The 17599-nt window shown below is 43.8% G+C and overlaps 1 long non-coding RNA gene across 4 annotated transcripts in view; it reads left to right on the top strand.

Moving 5' to 3' along the window:
* Positions 1–17599, top strand: part of LOC307181141 — a 524725-nt gene that overhangs the window by 476016 nt on the left and 31110 nt on the right. For 3 of the 4 annotated variants that reach the window (XR_013826000.1, XR_013826001.1, XR_013826002.1), the window contains exons 2-3: positions 4416–4501; positions 15472–15553. This is a non-coding gene — a long non-coding RNA (uncharacterized lncRNA). Of the gene's footprint in view, positions 1–4415; positions 4502–5998; positions 6077–15467; positions 15554–17599 lie in introns of all 4 variants that reach the window. The other variant, XR_013826003.1, reaches the window with a different exon arrangement.

Here is a 17599-nt window from a genome sequence, read left to right as displayed (position 1 = left end):
CCCGCCCATCAGCATAACAAGGCTCCCAGTTCTCCATGGCCTGTCCTGCCTTTCTGGATTTTACACTTTTTTCAGATGGCCCTTTTGACCGGGGGGAAGTGAGACTTCATTGTAGTGCAGATTTCCTTTGCAAGCTTGCTTGGTTGGCCAAAAAGGGCGTATGCGTTTTTTCCTGAATATATTCAGGAAAAAACGCATACGCCCTTTTTGGCCAAGTGCATCATTGTGGACGTTCTGCCTCTTTTCCTATGCTTTCAATGCAATTCCAGTCTACCTCCTGAAATCGGTTTCCTGCAATTCTGCCCCGCTTTCAAGTCCTCTTGGCAGCCTTACTTCAGTCTATTTTTGGACGATAGCTGTCATTTATAACTCTGCAGGTTTGTGAATTACAGTGCCCCTGAGCTCCTTTCTTCAACTCGCTTTCTTTTGAGCTGGCCGCAACACCGCAGGATGGCTTCAGGCCCTAATCTGGTTCCGGTACGGCATGCTGAGCCTTTGGTTAATTCCTCTTCCTGGTGGGAAATGAGAGTTAAATTTGCCCGTCCAGACACCTCCAGCTAGCCTCTCATTGGTTCTCGCTATTCCTGTTCATCTTCCGCAGAAATTGCAAACTGGGCCAAACAGGAGGTTAAAGGCGCTGACTCTCCAAGTGGGGAGAGTGTTAGTAAAGCGTCTGGAATGTTGCACCCGAGTACCAGGGGAGGAAAACTGAGACATATTTGAACACATCTCCCGGTCACATGGTTGATCATACTCTAGGTTCCACATGCATGTTTTAGCTGAAGGAAGAATACCTTAAACCTGGGTAGTTGAAACCCGTGGAATTGGTACCATGCAATATGACTTCAAAGGGTCTTCATTTGCTCACCGAACCTCTCCAATCCTATCACTGCTGCGTTTATGCCCCTGTACACATGCTTGATTCTCTTTCGGAGACATAGCAATCCATAGGTTTTAAGATACTTACTAGTCAGGTACATTCTTAGGCGTTTAATATTGGGTGTTGAGTCCATTTCGTTGAGCAAGGAGTAGCTCTTGTCTATTCCATATTTGGCTTAAGGAACTTTATCTGTGCTCATTTCAATCTCTGGTTTTATGCAGCACCCCAACTCACCTTTACCCTTAAGAAAGCATAAGTTGGTTTTCTAAATTTGAGACCCTGTTCTGTTCTGTAATTCAGTTCCTGTGTAGCCAAGTTTCCATTCCGTGTATTAGTGATATCTTATGATGTTTCTTTTTCTGTGTGACTTATTTCAGTTAGAATCATCATACCTGAATCCACTCATTGTGCTGCTAAGGGCCTGATGACATAGATTTCATTGCTGAGTGATATTGCTTTGTAAGTGAATACCACAACTTCTTTATCCATTTTTCACTTTCTGCGATGTTGAACTTGTACTGTAAACGAGGTTCTTGTAAACAGAGCCGTTCCAAACTTTGGGGTGGCTGTGTCTTTTTGATTTTAAATTCCCTAAGCTATAGGACCATAATTGGAAGTGCCCTAGGCTCTGTTGATTTGTTTTTTAGATGTTTCAGGAAACACCATACACTTCTCCCGAGTGTCTGTTGGCAATTTACATCCCGCCCATCAGCATAACAAGGCTCCCAGTTCTCCATGGCCTGTCCTGCCTTTCTGGATTTTACACTTTTTTCAGATGGCCGTTTTGACGGGGGGGAAGTGAGACTTCATTGTAGTGCAGATTTCCTTTGCAAGCTTGCTTGGTTGGCCAAAAAGTGCGGATGCGTTTTTTCCTGAATATATTCAGGAAAAAACACATACGCCCTTTTTGGCCAACCGCATCATTGTGGACGTTCTGCCTCTTTTCCTATGCTTTCAATGCAATTCCAGTCTACCTCCTGAAATCGGTTTCCTGCAATTCTGCCCCGCTTTCAAGTCCTCTTGGCAGCCTTTCGTCAGTCTATTTTTGGACGATAGCTGTCATTTATAACTCTGCAGGTTTGTGAATTACAGTGCCCCTGAGCTCCTTTCTTCAACTCGCTTTCTTTTGAGTTGGCCGCAACACCGCAGGATGCCTTCAGGCCCTAATCTGGTTCCGGCACGGCACGCTGAGCCTTTGGTTATTTCCTCTTCCTGGTGGGAAATGAGAGTTAAATTTGCCCGTCCAGACACCTCCAGCTAGTCTCTCATTGGTTCTCGCTATTCCTGTTCATCTTCCGCAGAAATTGCAAACTGGGCCAAACAGGAGGTTAAAGGCGCTGACTCTCCATGTGGGGAGAGTGTTAGTAAAGCATCTGGAATGTTGCACCCGAGTACCAGGGTATGAAAACTGAGACATATTTGAACACGTCTCCCGTTCACATGGTTGATCATACTCGGGTTCCATATGCATGTTTTAGCTGAAGGAAGAATACCTTAAACCTGGAGAGTTAAGACCCGTGTAATGGGTACCATGCAATATGACTTCAAAGGGTCTTCATTTGCTCACCAAACATCTCCAATCCTATCACTGCTGCGTTTATGCCCCTGTACACATGCTTGATTCTCTTTCGGAGACATAGCAATCCATAGGTTTTAAGATACTTACTAGTCAGGTACATTCTTAGGCGTTTAATATGGGGTGTTGAGTCCATTTCGTTGAGCAAGGAGTAGCTCTTGTCTATTCCATATTTGGCTTAAGGAACTTTATCTGTGCTCATTTCAATCTCTGGTTTTATGCAGCACCCCAACTCACCTTTCCCCTTAAGCAAGCATAAGTTGGTTTTCTAAATTTGAGACCCTCTTCTGTTCTGTAATTCAGTTCCTGTGTAGCCAAGTTTCCATTCCGTGTATTACTGATATCTTATGATGTTTCTTTTTCTGTGTGACTTATTTCAGTTAGAATCATCATACCTGAATCCACTCATTGTGCTGCTAAGGGCCTGATGACACAGATTTCATTGCTGAGTGATATTGCTTTGTAAGTGAATACCACAACTTCTTTATCCATTTTTCACTTTCTGCGATGTTGAACTTGTACTGTAAACGAGGTTCTTGTATACAGAGCCGTTCCAAATTTTGGGGTGGCTGTGTCTTTTTGATTTTAATTTCCCTAAGCTATAGGACCATAAGTGGAAGTGCCCAAGGTTCTGTTGCTTTGTTTTTTAGATGTTTCAGGAAACACCATACACTTCTCCCGAGTGGTTGTTGGCAATTTACATCCCGCCCATCAGCATAACAAGGCTCCCAGTTCTCCATGGCCTGTCCTGCCTTTCTGGATTTTACACTTTTTTCAGATGGCCCTTTTGACCGGGGGGAAGTGAGACTTCATTGTAGTGCAGATTTCCTTTGCAAGCTTGCTTGGTTGGCCAAAAAGGGCGTATGCGTTTTTTCCTGAATATATTCAGGAAAAACGCATACGCCCTTTTTGGCCAAGTGCATCATTGTGGACGTTCTGCCTCTTTTCCTATGCTTTCAATGCAATTCCAGTCTACCTCCTGAAATCGGTTTCCTGCAATTCTGCCCCGCTTTCAAGTCCTCTTGGCAGCCTTACTTCAGTCTATTTTTGGACGATAGCTGTCATTTATAACTCTGCAGGTTTGTGAATTACAGTGCCCCTGAGCTCCTTTCTTCAACTCGCTTTCTTTTGAGCTGGCCGCAACACCGCAGGATGGCTTCAGGCCCTAATCTGGTTCCGGTACGGCATGCTGAGCCTTTGGTTAATTCCTCTTCCTGGTGGGAAATGAGAGTTAAATTTGCCCGTCCAGACACCTCCAGCTAGCCTCTCATTGGTTCTCGCTATTCCTGTTCATCTTCCGCAGAAATTGCAAACTGGGCCAAACAGGAGGTTAAAGGCGCTGACTCTCCAAGTGGGGAGAGTGTTAGTAAAGCGTCTGGAATGTTGCACCCGAGTACCAGGGGAGGAAAACTGAGACATATTTGAACACATCTCCCGGTCACATGGTTGATCATACTCTAGGTTCCACATGCATGTTTTAGCTGAAGGAAGAATACCTTAAACCTGGGTAGTTGAAACCCGTGGAATTGGTACCATGCAATATGACTTCAAAGGGTCTTCATTTGCTCACCGAACCTCTCCAATCCTATCACTGCTGCGTTTATGCCCCTGTACACATGCTTGATTCTCTTTCGGAGACATAGCAATCCATAGGTTTTAAGATACTTACTAGTCAGGTACATTCTTAGGCGTTTAATATGGGGTGTTGAGTCCATTTCGTTGAGCAAGGAGTAGCTCTTGTCTATTCCATATTTGGCTTAAGGAACTTTATCTGTGCTCATTTCAATCTCTGGTTTTATGCAGCACCCCAACTCACCTTTCCCCTTAAGCAAGCATAAGTTGGTTTTCTAAATTTGAGACCCTGTTCTGTTCTGTAATTCAGTTCCTGTGTAGCCAAGTTTACATTCCGTGTATTACTGATATCTTATGATGTTTCTTTTTCTGTGTGACTTATTTCAGTTAGAATCATCATACCTGAATCCACTCATTGTGCTGCTAAGGGTCTGATGACACAGATTTCATTGCTGAGTGATATTGCTTTTTAAGTAAATACCACAACTTCTTTATCCATTTTTCACTTTCTGCGATGTTGAACTTGTACTGTAAACGAGGTTCTTGTAAACAGAGCCGTTCCAAACTTTGGGGTGGCTGTGTCTTTTTGATTTTAATTTCCCTAAGCTATAGGACCATAAGTGGAAGTGCCCTAGGTTCTGTTGCTTTGTTTTTTAGATGTTTCAGGAAACACCATACACTTCTCCCGAGTGGTTGTTGGCAATTTACATCCCGCCCATCAGCATAACAAGGCTCCCAGTTCTCCATGGCCTGTCCTGCCTTTCTGGATTTTACACTTTTTTCAGATGGCCCTTTTGACCGGGGGGAAGTGAGACTTCATTGTAGTGCAGATTTCCTTTGCAAGCTTGCTTGGTTGGCCAAAAAGGGCGTATGCGTTTTTTCCTGAATATATTCAGGAAAAAACGCATACGCCCTTTTTAGCCAAGTGCATCATTGTGGACGTTCTGCCTCTTTTCCTATGCTTTCAATGCAATTCCAGTCTACCTCCTGAAATCGGTTTCCTGCAATTCTGCCCTGCTTTCAAGTCCTCTTGGCAGCCTTACTTCAGTCTATTTTTGGACGATAGCTGTCATTTATAACTCTGCAGGTTTGTGAATTACAGTGCCCCTGAGCTCCTTTCTTCAACTTGCTTTCTTGTGACCTGGCCGCAACACCGCAGGATGGCTTCAGGCCCTAATCTGGTTCCGGCACGGCACGCTGAGCCTTTGGTTATTTCCTCTTCCTGGTGGGAAATGAGAGTTAAATTTGCCCGTCCAGACACCTCCAGCTAGTCTCTCATTGGTTCTCGCTATTCCTGTTCATCTTCCGCAGAAATTGCAAACTGGGCCAAACAGGAGGTTAAAGGCGCTGACTCTCCAAGTGGGGAGAGTGTTAGTAAAGCGTCTGGAATGTTGCACCCGAGTACCAGGGGAGGAAAACTGAGACATATTTGAACACGTCTCCCGTTCACATGGTTGATCATACTTGGGTTCCACATGCATGTTTTAGCTGAAGGAAGAATACCTTAAACCTGGAGAGTTAAGACCCGTGTAATGGGTACCATGCAATATGACTTCAAAGGGTCTTCATTTGCTCACCGAACCTCTCCAATCCTATCACTGCTGCGTTTATGCCCCTGTACACATGCTTGATTCTCTTTCGGAGACATAGCAATCCATAGGTTTTAAGATACTTACTAGTCAGGTACATTCTTAGGCGTTTAATATGCGGTGTTGAGTCCATTTCGTTGAGCAAGGAGTAGCTCTTGTCTATTCCATATTTGACTTAAGGAACTTTATCTGTGCTCATTTCAATCTCTGGTTTTATGCAGCACCCCAACTCACCTTTACCCTTAAGCAAGCATAAGTTGGTTTTCTAAATTTGAGACCCTGTTCTGTTCTGTAATTCAGTTCCTGTGTAGCCAAGTTTACATTCCGTGTATTACTGATATCTTATGATGTTTCTTTTTCTGTGTGACTTATTTCAGTTAGAATCATCATACCTGAATCCACTCATTGTGCTGCTAAGGGCGTGATGACACAGATTTCATTGCTGAGTGATATTGCTTTGTAAGTAAATACCACAACTTCTTTATCCATTTTTCACTTTCTGCGATGTTGAACTTGTACTGTAAACGAGGTTCTTGTAAACAGAGCCGTTCCAAACTTTGGGGTGGCTGTGTCTTTTTGATTTTAAATTCCCTAAGCTATAGGACCATAAGTGGAAGTGCCCTAGGCTCTGTTGCTTTGTTTTTTAGATGTTTCAGGAAACACCATACACTTCTCCCCAGTGTCTGTTGGCAATTTACATCCCGCCCATCAGCATAACAAGGCTCCCAGTTCTCCATGGCCTGTCCTGCCTTTCTGGATTTTACACTTTTTTCAGATGGCCCTTTTGACTGGGGGGAAGTGAGACTTCATTGTAGTGCAGATTTCCTTTGCAAGCTTGCTTGGTTGGCCAAAAAGTGCGTATGCGTTTTTTCCTGAATATATTCAGGAAAACACACATACGCCCTTTTTGGCCAAGCGCATCATTGTGGACGTTCTGCCTCTTTTCCTATGCTTTCAATGCAATTCCAGTCTACCTCCTGAAATCGGTTTCCTGCAATTCTGCCCTGCTTTCAAGTCCTCTTGGCAGCCTTTCGTCAGTATATTTTTGGACGATAGCTGTCATTTATAACTCTGCAGGTTTGTGAATTACAGTGCCCCTGAGCTCCTTTCTTCAACTCGCTTTCTTTTGAGTTGGCCGCAACACCGCAGTATGCCTTCAGGCCCTAATCTGGTTCCAGTACGGCACGCTGAGCCTTTGGTTATTTCCTCTTCCTGGTGGGAAATGAGAGTTAAATTTGCCCGTCCAGACACCTCCAGCTAGTCTCTCATTGGTTCTCGCTATTCCTGTTCATCTTCCGCAGAAATTGCAAACTGGGCCAAACAGGAGGTTAAAGGCGCTGACTCTCCAAGTGGGGAGAGTGTTAGTAAAGCATCTGGAATGTTGCACCCGAGTACCAGGGTATGAAAACTGAGACATATTTGAACACGTCTCCCGTTCACATGGTTGATCATACTTGGGTTCCACATGCATGTTTTAGCTGAAGGAAGAATAACTTAAACCTGGAGAGTTCAGACCCGTGTAATGGGTACCATGCAATATGACTTCAAAGGGTCTTCATTTGCTCACCGAACCTCTCCAATCCTATCACTGCTGCGTTTATGCCCCTGTACACACGCTTGATTCTCTTTTGGAGACATAGCAATCCATAGGTTTTAAGATACTTACTAGTCAGGTACATTCTTAGGCGTTTAATATGGGGTGTTGAGTCCATTTCGTTGAGCAAGGAGTAGCTCTTGTCTATTCCATATTTGGCTTAAGGAACTTTATCTGTGCTCATTTCAATCTCTGGTTTTATGCAGCACCCCAACTCACCTTTCCCCTTAAGCAAGCATAAGTTGGTTTTCTAAATTTGAGACCCTGTTCTGTTTTGGAATGCAGTTCCTGTGTAGCCAAGTTTACATTCCGTGTATTAGTGATATCTTATGATGTTTCTTTTTCTGTGTGACTTATTTCAGTTAGAATCATCGTACCTGAATCCACTCATTATGCTGCTACGGGCCTGATGACATAGATTTCATTGCTGAGTGATACTGCATTGTACGTAAGTACCACAAGTTCTTTATCCATTTTTCACTTTCTGCGATGTTGAACTTGTACTGTAAACGAGGTTCTTGTAAACAGAGCCATTCCAAACTTTTGGGTGGCTGTGTCTTTTTTATTTTAATTTCCCTAAGCTATAGGACCATAAGTGGAAGTGCCCTAGGATCTGTTGCTTTGTTTTTTAGATGTTTCAGGAAACACCATACACTTCTCCCGAGTGGTTGTTGGCAATTTACATCCCGCCCATCAGCATAACAAGGCTCCCAGTTCTCCATGGCCTGTCCTGCCTTTCTGGATTTTACACTTTTTTCAGATGGCCCTTTTGACCGGGGGGAAGTGAGACTTCATTGTAGTGCAGATTTCCTTTGCAAGCTTGCTTGGTTGGCCAAAAAGGGCGTATGCGTTTTTTCCTGAATATATTCAGGAAAAAACGCATACGCCCTTTTTGGCCAAGTGCATCATTGTGGACGTTCTGCCTCTTTTCCTATGCTTTCAATGCAATTCCAGTCTACCTCCTGAAATCGGTTTCCTGCAATTCTGCCCCGCTTTCAAGTCCTCTTGGCAGCCTTACTTCAGTCTATTTTTGGACGATAGCTGTCATTTATAACTCTGCAGGTTTGTGAATTACAGTGCCCCTGAGCTCCTTTCTTCAACTCACTTTCTTGTGAGCTGGCCGCAACACCGCAGGATGGCTTCAGGCCCTAATCTGGTTCCGGCACGGCACACTGAGCCTTTGGTTATTTCCTCTTCCTGGTGGGAAATGAGAGTTAAATTTGCCCGTCCAGACACCTCCAGCTAGTGTCTCATTGGTTCTCCCTATTCCTGTTCATCTTCCGCAGAAATTGCAAACTGGGCCAAACAGGAGGTTAAAGGCGCTGACTCTTCAAGTGGGGAGAGTGTTAGTAAAGCGTCTGGAATGTTGCACCCGAGTACCAGGGGAGGAAAACTGAGACATATTTGAACACGTCTCCCGATCACATGGTTGATCATACTCTAGGTTCCACATGCATGTTTTAGCTGAAGGAAGAATACCTTAAACCTGGTTAGTTGAAACCCGTGGAATGGGTACCATGCAATATGATTTCAAAGGGTCTTCATTTGCTCACCGATCCTCTCCAATCCTATCACTGCTGCGTTTATGCCCCTGTACACATGCTTGATTCTCTTTCGGAGACATAGCAATCCATAGGTTTTAAGATACTTACTAGTCAGGAACATTCTTAGGCGTTTAATATGGGGTGTTGAGTCATTTCGTTGAGCAAGGAGTAGCTCTTGTCTATTCCATATTTGGCTTAAGGAACTTTATCTGTGCTCATTTCAATCTCTGGTTTTACGCAGCACCCCAACTCACCTTTACCCTTAAGCAAGAATAAGTTGGTTTTCTAAATTTGAGACCCTGTTCTGTTCTGTAATTCAGTTCCTGTGTAGCCAAGTTTACATTCCATGTATTACTGATATCTTATGATGTTTCTTTTTCTGTGTGACTTATTTCAGTTAGAATCATCATACCTGAATCCACTCATTGTGCTGCTAAGGGCCTGATGGCACAGATTTCATTGCTGAGTGATATTGCTTTGTAAGTAAATACCACAACTTCTTTATCCATTTTTCACTTTCTGCGATGTTGAACTTGTACTGTAAACGAGGTTCTTGTAAACAGAGCCGTTCCAAACTTTGGGGTGGCTGTGTCTTTTTGATTTTAATTTCCCTAAGCTATAGGACCATAAGTGGAAGTGCCCTAGGTTCTGTTGCTTTGTTTTTTAGATGTTTCAGGAAACACCATACACTTCTCTGGAGTGTCTGTTGGCAATTTACATCCCGCCCATCAGCATAACAAGGCTCCCAGTTCTCCATGGCCTGTCCTGCCTTTCTGGATTTTACAGTTTTTTCAGATGGCCCTTTTGACCGGGGGGAAGTGAGACTTCATTGTAGTGCAGATTTCCTTTGCAAGCTTGCTTGGTTGGCCAAAAAGGGCGTATGCGTTTTTTCCTGAATATATTCAGGAAAAAACGCATACGCCCTTTTTGGCCAAGTGCATCATTGTGGACGTTCTGCCTCTTTTCCTATGCTTTCAATGCAATTCCAGTCTACCTCCTGAAATCGGTTTCCTGCAATTCTGCCCCGCTTTCAAGTCCTCTTGGCAGCCTTACTTCAGTCTATTTTTGGACGATAGCTGTCATTTATAACTCTGCAGGTTTGTGAATTACAGTGCCCCTGAGCTCCTTTCTTCAACTCGCTTTCTTGTGACCTGGCCCCAACACCGCAGGATGGCTTCAGGCCCTAATCTGGTTCTGGCACGGCACGCTGAGCCTTTGGTTATTTCCTCTTCCTGGTGGGAAATGAGAGTTAAATTTGCCCGTCCAGACACCTCCAGCTAGTGTCTCATTGGTTCTCCCTATTCCTGTTCATCTTCCGCAGAAATTGCAAACTGGGCCAAACAGGAGGTTAAAGGCGCTGACTCTTCAAGTGGGGAGAGTGTTAGTAAAGCGTCTGGAATGTTGCACCCGAGTACCAGGGGAGGAAAACTGAGACATATTTGAACACGTCTCCCGATCACATGGTTGATCATACTCTAGGTTCCACATGCATGTTTTAGCTGAAGGAAGAATACCTTAAACCTTGTTAGTTGAAACCCGTGGAATGGGTACCATGCAATATGATTTCAAAGGGTCTTCATTTGCTCACCGATCCTCTCCAATCCTATCACTGCTGCGTTTATGCCCCTGTACACATGCTTGATTCTCTTTCGGAGACATAGCAATCCATAGGTTTTAAGATACTTACTAGTCAGGAACATTCTTAGGCGTTTAATATGGGGTGTTGAGTCATTTCGTTGAGCAAGGAGTAGCTCTTGTCTATTCCATATTTGGCTTAAGGAACTTTATCTGTGCTCATTTCAATCTCTGGTTTTACGCAGCACCCCAACTCACCTTTACCCTTAAGCAAGAATAAGTTGGTTTTCTAAATTTGAGAACCTGTTCTGTTCTGTAATTCAGTTCCTGTGTAGCCAAGTTTACATTCCATGTATTACTGATATCTTATGATGTTTCTTTTTCTGTGTGACTTATTTCAGTTAGAATCATCATACCTGAATCCACTCATTGTGCTGCTAAGGGCCTGATGGCACAGATTTCATTGCTGAGTGATATTGCTTTGTAAGTAAATACCACAACTTCTTTCTCCATTTTTCACTTTCTGCGATGTTGAACTTGTACTGTAAACGAGGTTCTTGTAAACAGAGCCGTTCCAAACTTTGGGGTGGCTGTGTCTTTTTGATTTTAATTTCCCTAAGCTATAGGACCATAAGTGGAAGTGCCCTAGGTTCTGTTGCTTTGTTTTTTAGATGTTTCAGGAAACACCATACACTTCTCCCGAGTGTCTGTTGGCAATTTACATCCCGCCCATCAGCATAACAAGGCTCCCACTTCTCCATGGCCTGTCCTGCCTTTCTGGATTTTACACTTTTTTCAGATGGCCCTTTTGACCGGGGGGAAGTGAGACTTCATTGTAGTGCAGATTTCCTTTGCAAGCTTGCTTGGTTGGCCAAAAAGGGCGTATGCGTTTTTTCCTGAATATATTCAGGAAAAAACGCATACGCCCTTTTTGGCCAAGTGCATCATTGTGGACGTTCTGCCTCTTTTCCTATGCTTTCAATGGAATTCCAGTCTACCTCCTGAAATCGGTTTCCTGCAATTCTGCCCCGCTTTCAAGTCCTCTTGGCAGCCTTACTTCAGTCTATTTTTGGACGATAGCTGTCATTTATAACTCTGCAGGTTTGTGAATTACAGTGCCCCTGAGCTCCTTTCTTCAACTCGCTTTCTTGTGACCTGGCCGCAACACCGCAGGATGGCTTCAGGCCCTAATCTGGTTCCGGCCCGGCATGCTGAGCCTTTGGTTAATTCCTCTTCCTGGTGGGAAATGAGAGTTAAATTTGCCCGTCCAGACACCTCCAGCTAGCCTCTCATTGGTTCTCGCTATTCCTGTTCATCTTCCGCAGAAATTGCAAACTGGGCCAAACAGGAGGTTAAAGGCGCTGACTCTCCAAGTGGGGAGAGTGTTAGTAAAGCGTCTGGAATGTTGCACCCGAGTACCAGGGGAGGAAAACTGAGACATATTTGAACACGTCTCCCGTTCACATGGTTGATCATACTTGGGTTCCACATGCATGTTTTAGCTGAAGGAAGAATACCTTAAACCTGGAGAGTTAAGACCCGTGTAATGGGTACCATGCAATATGACTTCAAAGGGTCTTCATTTGCTCACCGAACCTCTCCAATCCTATCACTGCTGCGTTTATGCCCCTGTACACATGCTTGATTCTCTTTCGGAGACATAGCAATCCATAGGTTTTAAGATACTTACTAGTCAGGTACATTCTTAGGCGTTTAATATGCGGTGTTGAGTCCATTTCGTTGAGCAAGGAGTAGCTCTTGTCTATTCCATATTTGACTTAAGGAACTTTATCTGTGCTCATTTCAATCTCTGGTTTTATGCAGCACCCCAACTCACCTTTACCCTTAAGCAAGCATAAGTTGGTTTTCTAAATTTGAGACCCTGTTCTGTTCTGTAATTCAGTTCCTGTGTAGCCAAGTTTACATTCCGTGTATTACTGATATCTTATGATGTTTCTTTTTCTGTGTGACTTACTTCAGTTAGAATCATCATACCTGAATCCACTCATTGTGCTGCTAAGGGCCTGATGACACAGATTTCATTGCTGAGTGATATTGCTTTGTAAGTAAATACCACAACTTCTTTATCCATTTTGCACTTTCTGCGATGTTGAACTTGTACTGTAAACGAGGTTCTTGTAAACAGAGCCGTTCCAAACGTTGGGGTGGCTGTGTCTTTTTGATTTTAATTTCCCTAAGCTATAGGACCATAAGTGGAAGTGCCCTAGGTTCTGTTGCTTTGTTTTTTAGATGTTTCAGGAAACACCATACACTTCTCCCGAGTGGTTGTTGGCAATTTACATCCCGCCCTTCAGCATAACAAGGCTCCCAGTTCTCCATGGCCTGTCCTGCCTTTCTGGATTTTACACTTTTTTCAGATGGCCCTTTTGACCGGGGGGAAGTGAGACTTCATTGTAGTGCAGATTTCCTTTGCAAGCTTGCTTGGTTGGCCAAAAAGGGCGTATGCGTTTTTTCCTGAATATATTCAGGAAAAAACACATACGCCCTTTTTGGCCAAGTGCATCATTGTGGACGTTCTGCCTCTTTCCTATGCTTTCAATGCAATTCCAGTCTACCTCCTGAAATCGGTTTCCTGCAATTCTGCCCCGCTTTCAAGTCCTCTTGGCAGCCTTACTTCAGTCTATTTTTGGACGATAGCTGTCATTTATAACTCTGCAGGTTTGTGAATTACAGTGCCCCTGAGCTCCTTTCTTCAACTCGCTTTCTTTTGAGCTGGCCGCAACACCGCAGGATGGCTTCAGGCCCTAATCTGGTTCCGGTACCGCACGCTAAGCCTTTGGTTATTTCCTCTTCCTGGTGGGAAATGAGAGTTAAATTTGCCCGTCCAGACACCTCCAGCTAGCCTCTCATTGGTTCTCGCTATTCCTGTTCATCTTCCGCAGAAATTGCAAACTGGGCCAAACAGGAGGTTAAAGGCGGTGACTCTCCAAGTGGGGAGAGTGTTAGTAAAGCGTCTGGAATGTTGCACCCGAGTACCAGGGGAGGAAAACTGAGACATATTTCAACACGTCTCCCGTTCACATGGTTGATCATACTTGGGTTCCACATGCATGTTTTAGCTGAAGGAAGAATACCGTAAACCTGGAGAGTTGAGACCCGTGTAATGGGTACCATGCAATATGACTTCAAACGGTCTTCATTTGCTCACCGAACCTCTCCAATCCTATCACTGCTGCGTTTATGCCCCTGTACACATGCTTGATTCTCTTTTGGAGACATAGCAATCCATAGGTTTTACGATACTTACTAGTCAGGTACATTCTTAGGCGTTTAATATGCGGTGTTGAGTCCATTTCGTTGAGCAAGGAGTAGCTCTTGTCTATTCCATATTTGACTTAAGGAACTTTATCTGTGCTCATTTCAATCTCTGGTTTTATGCAGCACCCCAACTCACCTTTACCCTTAAGCAAGCATAAGTTGGTTTTCTAAATTTGAGACCCTGTTCTGTTCTGTAATTCAGTTCCTGTGTAGCCAAGTTTACATTCCGTGTATTACTGATATCTTATGATGTTTCTTTTTCTGTGTGACTTATTTCAGTTAGAATCATCATACCTGAATCCACTCATTGTGATGCTAAGGGCCTGATGACATAGATTTCATTGCTGAGTGATATTGCTTTGTAAGTAAATACCACAACTTCTTTATCCATTTTTCACTTTCTGCGATGTTGAACTTGTACTGTAAATGAGGTTCTTGTAAACAGAGGCGTCCCAAACTTTGGGGTGGCTGTGTCTTTTTGAGTTTAATTTCCCTAAGCTATAGGACCATAAGTGGCAGTGCCCTAGGCTCTGTTGCTTTGTTTTTTAGATGTTTCAGGAAACACCATACACTTCTCCCTAGTGTCTGTTGGCAATTTACATCCTGCCCATCAGCATAACAAGGCTCCCAGTTCTCCATGGCCTGTCCTGCCTTTCTGGATTTTACACTTTTTTCAGATGGCCCTTTTGACCGGGGGGAAGTGAGACTTCATTGTAGTGCAGATTTCCTTTGCAAGCTTGCTTGGTTGGCCAAAAAGGGCGTATGCGTTTTTTCCTGAATATATTCAGGAAAAAACGCATACGCCCTTTTTGGCCAAGTGCATCATTGTGGACATTCTGCCTCTTTTCCTATGCTTTCAATGCAATTCCAGTCTACCTCCTGAAATCGGTTTCCTGCAATTCTGCCCCGCTTTCAAGTCCTCTTGGCAGCCTTACTTCAGTCTATTTTTGGACGATAGCTGTCATTTATAACTCTGCAGGTTTGTGAATTACAGTGCCCCTGAGCTCCTTTCTTCAACTTGCTTTCTTGTGACCTGGCCGCAACACCGCAGGATGGCTTCAGGCCCTAATCTGGTTCCGGCACGGCACGCTGAGCCTTTGGTTATTTCCTCTTCCTGGTGGGAAATGAGAGTTAAATTTGCCCGTCCAGACACCTCCAGCTAGTCTCTCATTGGTTCTCGCTATTCCTGTTCATCTTCCGCAGAAATTGCAAACTGGGCCAAACAGGAGGTTAAAGGCGCTGACTCTCCAAGTGGGGAGAGTGTTAGTAAAGCGTCTGGAATGTTGCACCCGAGTACCAGGGGAGGAAAACTGAGACATATTTGAACACGTCTCCCGTTCACATGGTTGATCATACTTGGGTTCCACATGCATGTTTTAGCTGAAGGAAGAATACCTTAAACCTGGGTAGTTGAAACCCGTGTAATGGGTACCATGCAATATGACTTCAAAGGGTCTTCATTTGCTCACCGAACCTCTCCAATCCTATCACTGCTGCGTTTATGCCCCTGTACACATGCTTGATTCTCTTTCGGAGACATAGCAATCCATAGGTTTTAAGATACTTACTAGTCAGGTACATTCTTAGGCGTTTAATATGCGGTGTTGAGTCCATTTCGTTGAGCAAGGAGTAGCTCTTGTCTATTCCATATTTGACTTAAGGAACTTTATCTGTGCTCATTTCAATCTCTGGTTTTATGCAGCACCCCAACTCACCTTTACCCTTAAGCAAGCATAAGTTGGTTTTCTAAATTTGAGACCCTGTTCTGTTCTGTAATTCAGTTCCTGTGTAGCCAAGTTTACATTCCGTGTATTACTGATATCTTATGATGTTTCTTTTTCTGTGTGACTTATTTCAGTTAGAATCATCATACCTGAATCCACTCATTGTGCTGCTAAGGGCTTGATGACACAGATTTCATTGCTGAGTGATATTGCTTTTTAAGTAAATACCACAACTTCTTTATCCATTTTTCACTTTCTGCGATGTTGAACTTGTACTGTAAACGAGGTTCTTGTAAACAGAGCCGTTCCAAACTTTGGGGTGGCTGTGTCTTTTTGATTTTAAATTCCCTAAGCTATAGGACCATAAGTGGAAGTGCCCTAGGCTCTGTTGCTTTGTTTTTTAGATGTTTCAGGAAACACCATACACTTCTCCCCAGTGTCTGTTGGCAATTTACATCCCGCCCATCAGCATAACAAGGCTCCCAGTTCTCCATGGCCTGTCCTGCCTTTCTGGATTTTACACTTTTTTCAGATGGCCCTTTTGACCGGGGGGAAGTGAGACTTCATTGTAGTGCAGATTTCCTTTGCAAGCTTGCTTGGTTGGCCAAAAAGTGCGTATGCGTTTTTTCCTGAATATATTCAGGAAAACACACATACGCCCTTTTTGGCCAAGCGCATCATTGTGGACGTTCTGCCTCTTTTCCTATGCTTTCAATGCAATTCCAGTCTACCTCCTGAAATCGGTTTCCTGCAATTCTGCCCCGCTTTCAAGTCCTCTTGGCAGCCTTTCGTCAGTATATTTTTGGACGATAGCTGTCATTTATAACTCTGCAGGTTTGTGAATTACAGTGCCCCTGAGCTCCTTTCTTCAACTCGCTTTCTTTTGAGTTGGCCGCAACACCGCAGTATGCCTTCAGGCCCTAATCTGGTTCCAGTACGGCACGCTGAGCCTTTGGTTATTTCCTCTTCCTGGTGGGAAATGAGAGTTAAATTTGCCCGTCCAGACACCTCCAGCTAGTCTCTCATTGGTTCTCGCTATTCCTGTTCATCTTCCGCAGAAATTGCAAACTGGGCCAAACAGGAGGTTAAAGGCGCTGACTCTCCAAGTGGGGAGAGTGTTAGTAAAGCATCTGGAATGTTGCACCCGAGTACCAGGGTATGAAAACTGAGACATATTTGAACACGTCTCCCGTTCACATGGTTGATCATACTTGGGTTCCACATGCATGTTTTAGCTGAAGGAAGAATAACTTAAACCTGGAGAGTTCAGACCCGTGTAATGGGTACCATGCAATATGACTTCAAAGGGTCTTCATTTGCTCACCGAACCTCTCCAATCCTATCACTGCTGCGTTTATGCCCCTGTACACACGCTTGATTCTCTTTTGGAGACATAGCAATCCATAGGTTTTAAGATACTTACTAGTCAGGTACATTCTTAGGCGTTTAATATGGGGTGTTGAGTCCATTTCGTTGAGCAAGGAGTAGCTCTTGTCTATTCCATATTTGGCTTAAGGAACTTTATCTGTGCTCATTTCAATCTCTGGTTTTATGCAGCACCCCAACTCACCTTTCCCCTTAAGCAAGCATAAGTTGGTTTTCTAAATTTGAGACCCTGTTCTGTTTTGGAATGCAGTTCCTGTGTAGCCAAGTTTACATTCCGTGTATTAGTGATATCTTATGATGTTTCTTTTTCTGTGTGACTTATTTCAGTTAGAATCATCGTACCTGAATCCACTCATTATGCTGCTAAGGGCCTGATGACATAGATTTCATTGCTGAGTGATACTGCATTGTACGTAAGTACCACAAGTTCTTTATCCATTTTTCACTTTCTGCGATGTTGAACTTGTACTGTAAACGAGGTTTTTGTAAACAGAGGCGTCCCAAACTTTTGGGTGGCTGTGTCTTTTTGACTTTAATTTCCCTAAGCTATAGGACCATAAGTGGCAGTGCCCTAGGCTCTGTTGCTTTGTTTTTTAGATGTTTCAGGAAACACCATACACTTCTCCCCAGTGGTTGTTGGCAATTTACATCCCGCCCATCAGCATAACAAGGCTCCCAGTTCTCCATGGCCTGTCCTGCCTTTCTGGATTTTACACTTTTTTCAGATGGCCCTTTTGACCGGGGGGAAGTGAGACTTCATTGTAGTGCAGATTTCCTTTGCAAGCTTGCTTGGTTGGCCAAAAAGGGCGTATGCGTTTTTTCCTGAATATATTCAGGAAAAAACGCATACGCCCTTTTTGGCCAAGTGCATCATTGTGGA

This window comes from Stenella coeruleoalba (assembly GCF_951394435.1).
Source record: "Stenella coeruleoalba genome assembly, contig: scaffold_172, whole genome shotgun sequence".
In the NCBI taxonomy this organism is placed as follows: domain Eukaryota; kingdom Metazoa; phylum Chordata; class Mammalia; order Artiodactyla; family Delphinidae; genus Stenella; species Stenella coeruleoalba.
The sequence above is the reverse complement of the archived record's forward strand: the minus strand, read 5'-3'. Positions and strand labels throughout refer to the sequence as shown.